We start from the raw sequence: 14,159 nt of genomic DNA, 5'->3' as shown, positions 1-14,159 counted from the left end.
ACATGATGGCCTGGATTAACGCATAGTCCATTCACTTTTCTGCTCCAAGCTGCCGGGTTCTGCATTAAGTCCTTGTGCTTCTGGGGCCGTGGCCGTGCTGGAGAGCCGCTCGCGGGGGGCAACTGGTGACCTCGGTAGGGCGTGAAGGACGGACCGGAACGCCCCCCTTCCCATGAGGTTTTAGTCGCCCCCACACCCCCGGCTCATACCTGCTGTCCACAAGGCTCCCATACGGCCGCCATCATTCTTTCCAGAGAAGAGAAGGCGAATGGGGCAACCCCCTTTCCTCTTTGGCAGACTTGATGGCCCGGTTTAATGCATAGTCCTTTCACTTTTCTGCTCCAAGCTGCTGGGTTCTGCATTAAGTCCTTGTGCTTCTGGGGCTGTGGCCGTGCTGGAGAGCTGCTCGTGGGGGGCAACTGGTGACCTCGGTAGGGTGTGAAGGACGGACCGGAACGCCCCCCTTCCCATGAGGTTTTAGTCACCACCACTCCCCCGGCTCATGCCTGCTGTCCACAAGGCTCCCATGTGGCCGCCATCTTTCTTTCCAGAGAGGAGAGGGCGAATGGGGCAACACCCTTTCCCCTCTGGACAGTCATGATGACCTGGATTAACGCATAGCCCGTTCACTTTTCTGCTCCAAGCTGCTGGGTTCTGCATTAAGTCCTTGTGTTTCTGGGGCTGTGGCCGTGCTCCAAACTTAACTATGATTTTCAGAGAGAAGTGTTGGGTAGGTTACTTTGTATATATGGATCACTTTGTATGTAGAGAGATGTCGCGCGGCCGCTTACGCGGCCGCGCAGTTTTGAGGAAAAGTCCTAGTTCCCGCATACTCGAGCTGTGGTTGTTGAGGCTTCTGGTCACCGGGGTTCCATCTGGGGGAGGCGGGATGCGGTACCTACCCCACCTGGGGCTTCCCGATGATCTCAGCTCTTTTTGGAATCTGTTTTTTTTTTTTTCCTTCGGGATCTGTGGGTCCCGCCCTCCATGTTGTCCTTCTCTTTGGTGAATGCTGTAAATATGGCGCTGGGGGGCGGGCTGTGGGTGTGACTTCCGGAATCAGAGGTTACCTGGGAGGTGTAGTCCCAGGAGATTTGAGGAAAAGTCCTAGTTCCCGCATACTCGAGCTGTGGTTGTTGAGGCTTCTGGTCACCGGGGTTCCATCTGGGGGAGGCGGGATGCGGTACCTACCCCATCTGGGGCTTCCCGATGATCTCGGCTCTTTTTGGAATCTGTTTTTTTTTTTTTTCCTTCGGGATCTGTGGGTCCCGCCCTCCATGTTGTCCTTCTCTTTGGTGAATCAAAACCAGCTTTTTAAGCCCAGAAAAATCAGACTCTTCTCATTACTGTGTTTTTAATCATTCCTACAGACACATTCACTCAGACTTGTCTGACAGAGGTTATGGAGACTTAACCAACACAGAATGCAAGACAAACAGCAATCAATTGGCACCTATAAGACGCGAGTCGAGCTGCCTTCTCCCCCAGCATGTGCGGCTGGTCACCAAGCCATGGAGTGAACCTCCTGGTACTTATCTCGGCTATTCTTGGGTGTTGCACAGATAGAGAGGGGAGCACCAAGTAAAGGGTGTTGGGAGGATCCTCCCAGGATGAGAGATGCATTCTGAAAGTAGACTATAGACCAAACATGATTGCCACTCAATGCCTCTTTTGCAAACCACAGCACCCAAAATGAGAGAGAGAACAAAAGGGAATGGCCTGCCACAGAGGCAGAGTGGGATGCGGGATGGGGGTTGGGAGGGATGCTGGGATCAGTGGTGGTGGGGAATAGGCACTGGTGGAGGGATGGGTACTCGATCGTTGTATAACTGAAACCCAAGCACCAAAATTTGTAAGTCTACAACTGTACCTCATGGTGTTTCACTAATAAAAATTTAAAAAAAGAATGCGAGTCGAGTGTGTGTTTATGTTTAAAATAAGACTGGGAAGTAGGCACATGTTTTGAGGGTAATAATTTTAATGAACTTCCCTTTCGCGGTAGGGTGTTTGTCTTGTGCACAGCCAGCCTGGCCAAGCCAGGTTCGATTCCTCCACCCCTCTCGGGTAGCCTGGCAAGCTACGGAGAGTATTCAATATGCCAAACACAGTAACAAGAAGTCTCATAATGGAGACGTTACTGGGCCTGCTCGAGCAAATCGATGAACAACGGGAGGACAGTGAACTTCCCTTTCATTAAAAGAAGTGGATTTTTACCCCCTTCCCTCAATGACAGTGAGGAACTCAATTCTTCCTGCACAGCCACAGACAGGTCTGGCTTGCTGCAGTTGAAGCAAAACATGACCTGGGTGCTTGAATGCGCCTTCACGTTCAGGGAACATTCCAGCACAGTTGCGGTGCTCTGACTGCAGGAAAGATGAGTTCCGGCCACACCTTCCCTTGCCCCAGAGGGTAGTGGCGTTGTCTGTTGCTCTGCAGAGAAACCTTTTCACCGTCCCCCACTGCTCTGGTCCATGGTGCTGGTCACTTGATTCTGCTCACGCTGGTTCCTCGTGCGACTGCCCAGTCACCAAAGCTGTCGTTGAGACAGCTCCTGGCTTCCACACCATTAGAGAGATGCAGTGAAAAATCATGAGAGAGATCCATGGTCCTCTTGGGATTTGCATCTTTTTCTAAGCGAAGGCCCCTTTATGCAGCGAGAGGAGTGTCTTTGACAGGCAGAATTTTCCATCGGGGAATCTTCACCAAGTCCAATGCTTCTCTTTACACCTTCTAATGGGATGAGTAAACCTAGCATATCCAGCCCCTTCCTGTCTCTGTGGAGTTAGGCCATAAATGGGTGAATGGGACCCGCCTTTTGTTCCATAGATGCCTGCAACACAAATGTCAGCACCCGAAATAAGTTAAGGGTTGTAATATTTAATGAAAAGTGAGGTGTACTTCAGGGTCAGGTGAATGAGACCAGTTGTAGTTACTGGTTACCAGTTGTAGTTGACAACATTGACGAGGAATATGATCGACTGGTTCAGCACCTCCATGAATGTGCGAGGAACGCCAAGAGAGAGATAGCCACAAAAAATCTCCTATCTTCGAAAACTCTTGAGCTAATTCGCCAGCGTGGTTTGGCGCATGCCTCAGGCAACCGCAAGCTAACGTCCGAGCTCGCAAAGCAGTGCAGAGATGCAATCAAGGAAGACCTCAAAGAGAGAAGAGCAGAAGTACTGGTAGATGCGGCAGAAGCTGGGAAAAGTATTCGTAACGCCCGCCTGTCCTTCGCCAACTATAAGACCAAGATGACTGCCTTCCGACGTCCTGATGGATCCATCACATCCTCCAGAACGGCAATGGAGAAGATTATCCATGACTTCTACTCAAATTTCTTCGATAGCCATGTCCACTTGCCGACATACCAAATTCCACAGGATGGATATGTCGTTCCCAACGTTCTCCCTTCCGAAATCTGACACGCCATTTAGTCGGTAAAGAAACAAACAGCACCCGCCCAGACAAGGTCAGACCTGAACACCTGAAGAACCTGCCGTCAGTACTCATCAATACACTGGCTTGGCTCTTCACTCGCTACCTGACTGAATGCAAGGTTCCGTCCCAATGGAAAACCAGCAGGACCGTACTACTGTTCAAGAAGGGAGACATCCATGACATTGGCAACTATCGCCTGATCTGCCTATTGTCTGTCATCTACAAGTTGTTCACTCGAGTCATCCTAAATAGGATTGGCAGAACACTAGATGAAGGACAACCATGCGAGCAAGCAGGGTTCCGCAAAGGATTCTGCACCATCAACCATATCCACACAATAACCAAGCTCATTGAGGTTTCTCCGGAGTTCAAGATGCCGCTCTGTTTAACGTTCATTGATTTAAAGAAGGCCTTTGGTTCTGTTGAGATGGAAGCGGTCATTGAAACCCTAGCCAATCAGGGCATTCAAGCCCAATACATCAGGATCCTCCATGAGCTGTATTGCGGATTCACTACCAGGATCTCACCATTCTACAAAGAAGTGATCGTTGATGTCAAGAGAGGGGTGCGGCAGGGTGATACCATTTCACCGAAACTCTTCAGTGCCACCCTCGAGAACATCATGCGACGACTGGAATGGGAAGGAATGGGAGTGAAGATAGTTGGTCGGCAACTACACCACCTCTGCTTTGCTGATGACATTGTTTTAATAACACCAAACATCAGCCAAGTGGCACAAATGCTAGCTGACTTTGACCGTGAGTGTGGAAAGGTAGGACTACAGCTGAATCTTACGAAGACAATGTTTATGAGAAACAGCCTTGTTCCTGATGCCCCATTCGCTCTCAATGGAACGACCATCTCCGAATGCAACAGCTATGTGTACCTAGGTCGAGAGGTCAACATGACAAATGACCTGGCACCCGAGCTGCGCAGGAGGAAGAGAGCGGCTTGGAACGCCTTCAAGAACGTGGAAGAAATAGCTAAGAGGACGAAGAACCTCCGGCTCCGGGCACATCTCTTTGATTCCACTGTTCTTCCTGCATTAACATATGCCTCAGAGACCTGGGCCCTACGCAAACAAGATGAGAACGCTATTCAGGTCTCCCAAAGAAGAATAGAAAGAGCTATGCTTGGAATATCACGTTTCACTCAAATGAGAGAAAGAATCCGGAGTTCTGACATCCGTCGACGAGCAAGGATCAGGGACGCTGTCTCATTTGCCAAGGTGTCGAAAATCAGATGGGCTGGTCACGTAATGAGATTTAAAGATGACCATTGGACTAGAGCTGTTACTGACTGGATTCCACGGGATGTCAAAAGACCGCGTGGCCACCCACCTACCAGATGGTCAGAATTCTTCGTCAAGATTATGAACGATCGGTTTGAGGCCCTTCATGTTCCCGGAGCGAACAGATGCCATTGGGCTACACTAGCACGCGACAGGGACAAATGGAGACGTTACTGGCGCCTGCTCGAGCAAATCGACGACTAATGGGAACTTAAGTGATTAAGTGATTAAGTGAGGTGTACTTATGTTTCATAGAAGAATATCACTATGAGTATAGAATCACAGTTTCTTTCTTTCTTTTTGGGTCACACCCGGCAATGTTCAGGCGTTACTCCTGGCTCTGCACTCAGGAATTACTCCTGGCGGTGCTTGGGGGACCATATGGGATTCTGGGAATCGAACCCGGGTTGGCTTTGTGCAAGGCAAATGCCCTACCCGCTGTGTTATCACTCCAGTCCCTGGAATCACAGTTTAAAATGGAAAAAAAAAATCTGGGCCGAGAGAGTATACGGGCAATGATCTAAAGAGAATCAGAGAGGAGGCAGCAGGCCTGGATCAGGCATTTCCTGGGAAGGAAAACCAGGAGAGGAAGAGCCGTAAAAACTCAACCAAACCAGACACCAAGAGGATCAGTTCCTGGGGGCTTTGAAGCAATTCCTGACATTGTCTCTGGAAAACAAATTCTAAGCACATGAAGTAAAAATAGACGAAAGGCCAGAGGAAACAAAAACTATCAGCTACAGCTGAGGGTTCCAACACCAGCCCCCGAGCACAGAAAGGAGAGTCCCTGGGTGGGCCACGAGGAATCAGGCTCAGCCTTGGATCCAGGATTTCTCAGTGCTCTCAGCACCTGGAGATACTGACCCCATCCATGGCTTCACCCAGGAGACCAGTCAGCTCTGAAGACCCCAACTCCTCCTCCCAAGGTCCTGGCTTGCGGTAAGGAAGTGAAGCGCAGGTAGACTTTCCTACAGAGGGAAGCAGGGCCCTGCACTGAGCAGTGAAAAGTTGGATGGGCTTCACAATAATGCAACTGCACTTTTTGTTACACCCCAAAGACTGTACTCTGGAAGCAACGGGGCTTGGGGGTGACTGTCCATCTCTTTTTTTTCTTTTTTTTGGGTCACACCCAGCAATGCGCACAAGTTACTCCTAGTCCATGCACTCAGAAATCTCTCCTGGCAGTGCTCGGGGGACCATATGGGATGCTGGGAATAGAACCTGGGTCTGCCACATGCAAGGCAAACGCCCTACCCGCTATGCTATTGCTCCAGCCCCGACTGTCCATCTCTTTTGCCCCAATAACTATGACCCACTGCTCGAATCAGTCAGGGGTCATAGGTGCCTTTCTTCTCTTGTCCAGATGTGTTGTGCACTTCAGAAAGGTCTGGAAGCGATGTAGCAGGGCTTGAGGATAATAATGAAATATAAGGAATTCACTCCTCTGACTTTCAGAAGAATTGATATTTTGAAAAGTGACAACCAATACCTTTTATCCAGGACATCAAGCCGCCCGGTTGTAGAAGGTTCCATGAAGGTGGCTCCTTCACTGTCGACCAAGAGCCTCCTGGCTTCTCCAAAGCTGCCGAGGTCCCACTTCTGGGCTGGGAAAGGAAGCGGGTTCCTGACTCGAGCTCTCCTTGTCAGCATCGAGACGCAATGGCTGCGGGCATTTGTACTTCACTCCAAAGAGAAAAATAGCTTTTGGGTTCTGAGCCAGTATTGACAAGTCTCAGTAATATATTGCCCATATGCTCGGGCAGCATAATCATTTTTAAAAGCCTTATCAAAGCCGGTGAGAACGGAGCACTGCAGAATGAGATCGGATACAAGGCCTGGAGGATTTATAGGCTTCTTTCTTCACATATTTTTTCTTTGAATTTTTTTTTTAACTTAAAGCAGCTACTCTACAGCTTACAATGAGGATCTTTGTTCGATCTAAACATTTATCAGCTACACAACCTCTCTCTGGGTGGTGGAAGCCGTGAGGGTTACAAAGCATCAATGGTTCTGTGCACCCCACACTGGTGCTTCCTTCCTCACTCCCTCCCTTCCTCCCTCCCTTCCTTCCTCCCTCCCTCCCTCCCTCCCTCCCTCCCTTCCTTCCTTCCTTCCTTCCTTCCTTCCTTCCTTCCTTTCTCCTCCTCCTTCCCTCCCTCCCTCCCTCCCTCCTTCTTTTGTACTTTCTTTCACTCAACCTTGCTTTCTTTTTTGGGAGTTCACACCCAGCAGTGCTCAGAGTTTACTCCTGGCTCTGCACACAGAAATTACTTCTGGTCATGCTCAGAGGACCACATGTGATATCAGGCATCAAACCTGGGTCAGCTGTGTGCAAGGCAAGTGCCTTGCCCACTGTACTATTTCTCCAGTCTCACACACAGGTGTTTTCATGGGTGCCTTTGTCTTGATGTAGCTGCTTTGTCTGGGTTTTGGCTGTCAAACCCATCTTTGGGTAAGATAAATTTGTGCAAGATCTTTTGCTAAACAGCTTACAGCCCTGAGGGAAACGGAACGATCTCACTTACTAAGCAACACAATACGCAGTGATGAGTAATCTCTACAACACATTCCTATTTCTGGTGCCAAGGAAAGAATTAGGTGCTGAAATATTTATTTCACTTCTAATTCAGTTATTCTCACTAGTCTTGATTACTGTAAGCACCGTGGCTGAAGTGCCAGGCTGAATGAAAGGATGCTGAACATTGTCTTGTTCAGGACGAACTCACCCAGGACCCTGCTCCCGTCTCTGCCCACAGAAGGCAGCCCCCCAAGGTCTACAGCAGGAATGCGCTTCAGGAATTTACCCAATCCATTCTGAAAATTCACCAAGTTTATCTCAGCACACAGAAGGCCAACGTGACTGAGAATTGAGCCATACATCAGAATCATTCATCCATTTTAGAATTTGCAAGGATATTCAAATGTGAAATTTATATTCGTTCCATGCAGGGAACTCTAGTCTCTACTTTTGGATTCCCCATGCGTCCTAGGATTTATTCAGATAGCGGCAATCACCAATATATGAACTGACTTGCAGTTTGGAGGCAGAAGGTGTGTCTGAGGCTATGCTGTACACGCATGCATATGGTCCCGTCTACATTGTATCGTGCTTGATACTGGCAGGAAACATGTTGCCTTGTAGTAATAGTAGACAGTGGACACGCTGGGCTCATGAATCAGGGGTGTAGCAGCTGGGGGCGCCCGCTACTACTTCGTCATGTGCGTTTCCCGGGAAAGCTGCCTCAAGCCGCTGCCCAAGTCCTGGCCAAGCAGAATTAGGGTCTCCGCAGCCCGGCTGCTGGAGGGAAGGAAGGCTGGACTCACTGAGGCTTAGCAAGGGTCACCCGCTCAGCTGGTGACAAGTGGCACTTTACCCAGCTGGTCTTTGTTCTGGCCAGACAGCCCGAGAGGGATGCAGAGACAGGGACAGGGCACACCCATGCGTGCCTGGTCACCTCGGCCCCTCCCGCCCCCTCCTCCTGCCCCTCTTTCCCTCCCCTCTCCCTCCCGTCCCCTCCTCCATTCTCTTCCTCCCCTTCCTGCTCCCCCTCCTCCCCTTCTCGCCCCTTCCTCCTCCTCCTGCCTTCCTCCTCCCTCTCCCCTGTCCCCTCCTCCCCCCGCCCCCCTCCAGCCCCCTCCCGCAGCCCCGTGCCCCCAGCCCCAGCAGGGAAAAGTTGGCGGGGGCGCGGGGCGCGGCGCGCTCCGGGGCGCGCGTGAGAGCCGGGGAGGCGGCGCGGGCGCAGGGGAGGGGCGCGGCGCGCGGGGCGGGCGCGGGCGGAGGCGCGGGGCGCACGGCCAGCGCGCGCAGCGGCTGGAGCCCGGGCGGCGAGCGGCCCCCCGCGACCCTGCGACAGGTAAGGGCGGCGGGCGCGGAGTCCCGGGCGCGCGGGGGTCCCCTGACCTGTGGGGTCCCGGGAGCGTGGGGGGTACCCCGTAGCCGTCGGGAGCGCGGGGGCACGCGGCAGGGCCGCGTCCTGCCCCCTGTCCCTGGGGATGGGAGGGGGGGGCGGGGATGGACAGGAGCGCGGACTGGGGAGAACAAAGATGTGGGGGCGAAGGGAGGCGCCCCGGGCCTCGCCGCTGCCTCGGCGCCCCCAGACCCCGCGCGCGACCCCCGCGGGACGCCGCCGGCCGCATTGTCTGTTGAGCGCCGGGGCGCAGTGTCCACCCGGGACTCGCGCCCGCCCGCGCCGCGCCCCTGCCCCGCCGGGTGCCCAGCTGGGTGCCCGCCCCGCGACGCCCACTAAGTTCTCTCTGCCCGGGCGCGCCCCTGCCTGCATCTCAATCGCGCCCCGTGCCCGCGGGGACGCGGCGTCTGTCCCCAGCCCCCCTGCGCTGCGCCGGGAACTTGGCGACTGCGGACCGCACTGACCGCGCGGACAGCCCGGGACCCCTGTGCGGCCCCTGCTTCTAGGGTCCCTTTCCTGGTGCGCGCCTGCCGGGCTGTCCAGGACCCGGCTGGCGACAGACACCCCGGCCCGGCCCCTGGGCGCATGGTAAGAGTCGCCCCAAAGCTACCCCGGGACAGCGTGGCGAACCCGGGATGCTTTCCAAGCTGAGGCACGGCCTCTTCCACCGTGGGCTAACTCTGTTCTGTTCCTCTGTGTGAAGTCGCTTCGTTTATTAAAATTATACACACGGCGTCCGGAACGTGGGCTTGATAGGGACAGTCCTAACGCCCCCGCGGGGGCAGGGAGGCTGGAACTGCTGGACTCTGGAGCACCCAGATGTCTCGGAGACCTAGAATAGGCCCCAGAGGTAGATTATTCGCTATTAGAATCATCTGAAGTGTGATGTTTATCTGCTCGGGGAAAAGTTTGATCAATAAACTTTTACCCAGAAGGCATAAAACAGTGATTGTACTTAGTGGCTCTCCGCCCCCCCCCTCCCCCGCAATTGAGGCACCTTGATTTATAAAGCTATTCATGATTGAGTTTCAGGCATACAGTATTTCAACACCAACCCCATCCCCAGCTCTTCTCACTACCAGTGTTCCCAGTTTCTCTTCCACCCTCCCACACCCTCCTGCCCTCTATGTCAGGAACCTTAAAATTTCCCCTTAAAATAAGCACAGTGTTTTCAATACCGTTACTTGTAGGGTTTCACAGTTTTACCCCTTTTCAGCACCCCTCCCCCCCACTGAGTGGCCTCCTCCCCTTGCTGCCCCTACAAGCCAGTGGCAAGTTTCCTGCTAAAAATCAGTTCTCCCGTCCTTTGTTTCTGTTGCACACGTGTGAGGGCGTTCCACGCTCAGAGAGCCAAGGATTTCAGTTTGCATGTCAGAAAGGGACTGAAGAGCCTTTTCTCTCTAGCCTCAGAGTGTTGGAAGGTGCAAAGCCCTCGGTCGTGATCGCACCAATTTATCAGACCCGCGCTCAGTTTCCTGCAGTTCCAGGAGAATGTTTGCCAGCTGGGAGCCCAGGGCAGAGTGTTCTGGAAGGAAAGTCCATGAAAAAAAAATTTTTTTTTCCCTCTTGCTTAAGAAGTCAGAAAATAAAATCAATTGGCTCAGCAATAATGCATACTTGTGATCCAGGGTGTGTGTGATAGCACCAGGGATGTATGTGTATATGTCTGCCAGATGCAGGGATGCTTAGTGCAAGCCCGCCTGATTGGGAATGGACATTGTGTCAGAACTAGGGTGTGTGCAGATGCTTCTTCAGTGGCACCTGTGGTTCGCTGAGAGCCCTGAAAGAGAGTTTGTCTCCCTGAGCTCTCTCTGTCAGGCCGGTGCTGGCTAGTGACGCTCCTGATGGGCGGGATGGCCTCTCCCAGGCTCCCAGCCCCATGTTGCTGGAAGGAAAGCCCGAGCCACAGGTTGTGTGTTCCAGGCAGAGCAGAGCCAGCTGAGGCCCCTGGTTCCTGCTCTCCCCAGTGGCTGTGTTGGCCTCAGGGGAAGAGGGGTGTATATGCTAGGGCTGTGTCCAGGGAATCGTGGGTGACCCTGTTCCTCCTGGTCCCTCTCTCCGTCAGGGGCTCCTCTCTTCTCCCTTCACCCACTCTGAGAGCGCTCCTGCTCACCTTCCATGGCCAGGCCTTTCTTCTGGCATCTTCAGATACAAGGAAGATCATGCTGGCCCTTCCAGAGAGGAGCCGACAGGGAGTGTGTGGCAGGCATGGGGTGCTAAGTGCTGACTTAGATGGCAGACAGGCATGGTCTGTCCGGGGGCTCTGAATCAGACAGGCAATCTGGAGCAACTGGCTCCCTCACCAGGTTCCAGGGCATGATGAGAGATGGAAGCTGAGGGCTGAGTGCACGGCCCAGCTTCCAGAGGGGAAGCCGAGGGCCCCAGTGTGTGGGCACTGAACCCAGAGAGGAAGCTGAGGGCCCCATTGTGTGGGCACTGTACCCAGAGGGGAAGCCGAGGGCCGAGTGTGTGGGCACTGCACCCAAAGGGGGAAGTTGAGGACCCCAGTGTGCGGGCACTGTACTCAGAGGGGGCCCCAGCGTGTGGGCACTGCACCCAGAGAGGAAGCCAAGGGTCCCAGTATGCGGACACTGCACCCAGAGGGGAGGTTGAGGACCTGAGTGTGTGGGCACTGCACCCAGAGGGGAAGCTGAGGACTCCAGTGTCTGGGCACTGCACCCAGAGGGGGAACCCAAGGGCCCAAGTACATGGGCAGTGTACCCAGAGAGGGAAGGAAGTTGAGGGCCCCATTATGTGGGCACTGCACGCAGAGGGAAGCCAAGGACCTGAGTCCACAGGCACTGCACCCAGAGGGGGAAGCTGAGGGCCATGTGCATGACCAGCACCTGACCACTCCCCAACTGGCTTTCCTCTCCTCATCTCCATCTCAGAGCTCAGGGTGTGGTCCCCACCCCCCCCACCCCCCCACCCCCCACCCTGCCCCAAGAGCCATGCCCTGCTGGCCAGCCTGGGACCATGTGAGTCCTGGAAATCAGGTGTTGGGTGTCAGCAGGCAGTGGAGGCCTGGGCGGGGGACGTGCTCATGGTGTTGGGATGCCGAGGAGTTTCTTGACATTGCCTGGGACTGAGTGTCATTTTCCTGATAGTGACTTGGGGGGAGAAGATGCTGAATCTCCTAGGAGAGGACACTGTCTGCAGGTCCCAGGCACCCCTGAAGAGTGGCATCCCCCCCACCCGACTGGAGCCAGTCTGTACTGCTGCCCGCATGCTGCAGTCATCCTGAGAGGTTCCACGAGCTCTGCATGTTAGAACCCCTTTCCATTTTAGAGCCCCCTTCCCAGAACCCACAGCATCCCAGGGAGTCGCCTCCACTGGATGTAGCCTCCTTCCCTCCCCTTCCCTATCCCCTCCCCTCCCCTCCCCTCCCCTTCTCTCCCTTCCCTCCCCTCCCCTCCCCTTCTCTCCCTTCCCTCCCCTCCCCTTCCCTTCTCTCCCCTCTCCCCTTCTTTCCCCTCTCCCCTTCCCCTCTCCCCCTCTTCCCCTCTCCCCTCTCCTCCCCTCCCCTCCCCTCCCCTCCCTTCCCTTCCCCTCCCCTCCCCTCCCCCTCCTTCCCTTCCCTCCCCCTTCCCTTCCCTTCCCTTCCCTTCCCTTCCCTTCCCTTCCCTTCCCTTCCCTTCCCTTCCCTTCCCTTCCCTTCCCCTCCCTTCCCTTCCCCTCCCCTTCCCTTCCCTCCCCTCCCTTTGCCTTCCCAGGGACACAACCCCTGGGCACTTGCAGGGCATGTGCTGGCCAGCCCCGAACCATCTTCCCATCTTCTACTGGACTCACCAAAGCTTTTCTCCCTTGGATGTTCTCAGTATTCTGTGCAGACTAAGATGACCAGACAGTGTGTACTCAGGAAACCCAGACCCACATTGGCCAGTGGTTACTCGGTCACTCAGATGGGCTGAGGACTGCTCAGGGCCATGGTGCTTTCTTGCTGTGGGATCCCAGGTGTGATCCCCACCTCACGGGATCCTCTGAGCACCAGCTGAGCCCTCCACTTGTATGGCACTGCTGCTGGCGTGAGTCAACTCGTCATTGGTCATAGTGACCAATTTCATTATATTATACTTATTATAGTTCAGTTAAAATTAAATGCATAGTGTTAAAGTTGGTGGTGGTGTACAAGATAACAGATTTGTCTTCTAGCCCACTCTGGTGTGCAGTGAACTTTTCCCTGCAGCACCTGGGAGCCCAAGGTGCAAGGCCCCTGTGCAGTGAAATATTTATGAGAAACTTAGGATTCTTCCTTCTCTCCCACCCGACTTACCTGCTTGCTGCTCCCTGCTGTGGCGTGGAGGGCGGTTGCAGGCCATAGCACATACCTATGGGATGCTCCCTCCTTCCAGCACTTTCTGTCCCAGCCTTCCCACCCTGCTTCCCTCCCAGGGCCTCATCCTGCTGGTTGGCCCCTCATCTGTGCTGCTGCGCCCATTGCCACGGTTTCCACCAGAGCCTTTGTGGAATATCCTGGGCGCCCACAGGAGACCCCTGTGAACTCTGGCCAAGCAAGACTGAGCTAGAGCCTGAGAGTGCTGTGCTGAAGTCAGAGGGAGAATATTTACGGCAGTCACTGCGCCAGCCGCATTCTGGATGCCGTAAGTTTAGCCCATCTGTGTGGGGGAGCGAAGCTGCCTGATGCAGCGCCTTGCAGTCCTGGGCCCCGGGCACCATCTCTGCAGTACTTGAGGTCTCTGCGACAGGCTTGTCCTGTGGATGAGGGACTGGGGGTCGCGTCCATGCTTGCTCCTCTACACGTGGTTCACGTTTTGCCACCGTTGCTGCTTTTGGATGCCACTGCTGGCACGGTCCTTTCTGGCCCCCTTGCACAGAGGCTCGCCGTCCGTGGGTCCTGCCTCGCGCTGACCCCCAGCTTGCTCCCCCAGATCCTCCACACCACGAGCATGGGGTTGGCCACAGGCCACTGTCACTTTGCCTGTCACAGGGCCCTCCCGGTTTGTCCCAATGGCTCTGAGCAGGGGCTGAAGCGGCTCCCCGGGCTCCTCTAGACCTACCCTCAGTTTCCCCATCCCTCTGCTCTCTCTTCCCCTTCCCCACTTTCCATTTCTGTCCCATGATTGGCCTTGGAGTGCCTGTGGGGACCTCTGCCCACCCTTGTCCACCCCGCCCGACCTGAGGAGCCCCTTCTGACTCCTCCTGCTCCCCGGTAGGTGCCTGGTGCGGGGGGCCAGGTCCCACATACCAGGTGGCTGCCACTTCTCTGGCTGAGACCCCCGCGTCCGCCTGCTGCTGTAGGCAGGCCGCGGCCCTTCCTCTTGGGATGCTGGTGCTGTCCTGGACCCTCCTGCCCCTTGGACTCTGCACCTTGGACAGCTCCCTGGGGCCTGGCCTATGGCTTGGGGCTGCTCAGGTCTCCACCACACCCTCTGGACTCCATTGCCCCTCCCACCCTCCCAAAGCAGTGCCTGTGCCCAGCAGCTCTGCAGTGTGGAGCAGAGGTCGCCCTGGAGCCTTAGGGCAGCTCATCTCGGGGCCAGAAGGCACTGCACAGTGAGTGG

General features: G+C 54.8%; 1 protein-coding gene across 1 annotated transcript in view; it reads left to right on the top strand.

Annotated features, from left to right (window-relative positions):
* The first annotated feature begins 8,501 nt into the window (after positions 1 to 8,501).
* Positions 8,502 to 14,159, top strand: part of LOC130019334 (unconventional myosin-XVI-like) — a 302,696-nt gene continuing 297,038 nt past the window's right edge. Inside the window, exon 1 of the mRNA XM_056109961.1 lies at positions 8,502 to 8,583. The gene's annotated coding sequence lies outside the window, so the exon portion shown is untranslated. The remainder of the gene's footprint in view (positions 8,584 to 14,159) is intronic.

Source organism: Sorex fumeus, unplaced genomic scaffold (assembly GCF_029834395.1).
Source record: "Sorex fumeus unplaced genomic scaffold, SorFum_2.1 ptg000008l, whole genome shotgun sequence".
NCBI classification, from domain to species: domain Eukaryota; kingdom Metazoa; phylum Chordata; class Mammalia; order Eulipotyphla; family Soricidae; genus Sorex; species Sorex fumeus.
The sequence above is the reverse complement of the archived record's forward strand: the minus strand, read 5'-3'. Positions and strand labels throughout refer to the sequence as shown.